General features: G+C 43.8%; 1 protein-coding gene across 1 annotated transcript in view; it reads left to right on the top strand.

Annotated features, from left to right (window-relative positions):
• T265_00606 (hypothetical protein) overlaps positions 1-1,699 on the top strand; it is a gene marked incomplete at both ends in the record, with an annotated part of 100,087 nt that overhangs the window by 67,452 nt on the left and 30,936 nt on the right. The window lies entirely within an intron of this gene.

Raw genomic sequence — 1,699 nt, forward strand, 5'->3', positions numbered from 1 at the left:
TGAGTCACAGATTTTACTGCTCCTTCTACTGGTTCCAATTTTTAGGCAATCGAATGAGAGGAACATATCATACGACAAAATCAGATCATATGAAACCAACAGTGTCCGATTGCTCAACATACCACTGGCCACCTGCGACTACGGCATCGTCTCAGAGGCGTTTAAATTCTGAATATTCCATAAAGGAACCAGAGAACTAGGAAACTATTGACACTGTACTTTTGGGAACAAGTGTACTCAGGAAAGCAAATCATGTAAAATTTCGCCCATATTGGAATGTTTTTTTAAAAGCGACCTGTATTTATTGTCTCCATTTAAAAGTATACTCTGAATATGAGGATACAGAACGAAACAAAACAGTTAGGCGCTGACCGCATTCATTCACTGGTGAAAGTACAAGGGTTCCATCATTCGGTGTAGAGGTTTGAATAGAACACTTCCGCTAAATAAGCAGAGGATCCTTCTCGGAAGCTTTGTGTTCACTGAACGGTCATGTGCCAGAACTTTGTTAGTAAATGGAATCCGGTGAAAGTTCATTCTTTGATTTGATCGCGTTCCATATTTTGGGTCGCTGATATTGTGTGAGAGATTGAGCTCATACTGTGAAGATTCTCTGGGTCAGAATGTTTCAAGATGAGCAGATTCTATATGAAGCACTTTGGGTGCCCAACCAATTAGTTTATCCTTCAGTCTTAGCTCTAGAGAAAAATGTAAACTCCGGAAGTTGTCCAGACTGCCCCTATGATTGGGCGCGTTGAATGAGTGGATATGCTGGGCGCAAGGAGTATGCGTTCAAATGCATTGGCGGACCAATATACAGCGGTGAAGGCGGTGAAGGTTAAAAAAAACCGAGCTGAATTAAAGTCAGATCTAGTAGGTCTCGTCCTGAGGTCTTTTTATTTTTCCCATTACGAATTTCACCACCACTGTGTCACTTACAACCACGTTTAGACCTGACCGAATCTAACTACAATTATTTTTTGTCCAATCTCATGCGACAGCTCCAATCGAAACTTTTAAGATGCCCGTCCACCGGAGTGATTGCTTACTTACACATGTCTAGGTAGGCTCAGAGCATTCAGCGTACTCCTTAAGACTCACTGCTTATCTCTAGTCCTGGTTTCAGTGACCCCAGCTCGGCTGTACGCAGCATGCCAATACTTTTTGCGCCAAAATGTTGAGTTTTGTTGCGTATGTGCTCAAACCAAAAACCATCCCAATCTACATTCATATTTTTGCAGCTCACCAAATTTCTTTGTCCGCTAAGGCAATCATACCTCTGGCGGATAAGTCAGGGGGAATAATTTCCCAGCATCGTTGAGACCCCGAACGCCTAAATAGGGCTCAAAAGTTTGGACTGGTACTCCTATCTCAATTTCCCGATTGCTTGACCCCGGTTGTAACGAGACTGTTGGCGTCAATTGTGCTTCGTCGCCTTACGGTGGCTCGTGAGATACTGACTCGAGAACAGCAAGCGGGACTCCGGCCTGGTAGGGGTTGTTTTGACCACATCTTCATACTGTGTCAGGTACTAGAACAACGCCATACATATAAGCGACCCACGATTCTAGTATTCCTGGATTTCCGAGACGCATTCGACTCGGTTGATCGGTCTGTTCTTCTTGAGACGCTTGCCCACCATGGAATGCCCCGAAAGTTTGTAAACATAATACGTTCTTTGTATTCTCAGACTTCCGGA

Source organism: Opisthorchis viverrini (assembly GCF_000715545.1).
Source record: "Opisthorchis viverrini unplaced genomic scaffold opera_v5_6, whole genome shotgun sequence".
NCBI classification, from domain to species: Eukaryota; Metazoa; Platyhelminthes; class Trematoda; order Opisthorchiida; family Opisthorchiidae; genus Opisthorchis; species Opisthorchis viverrini.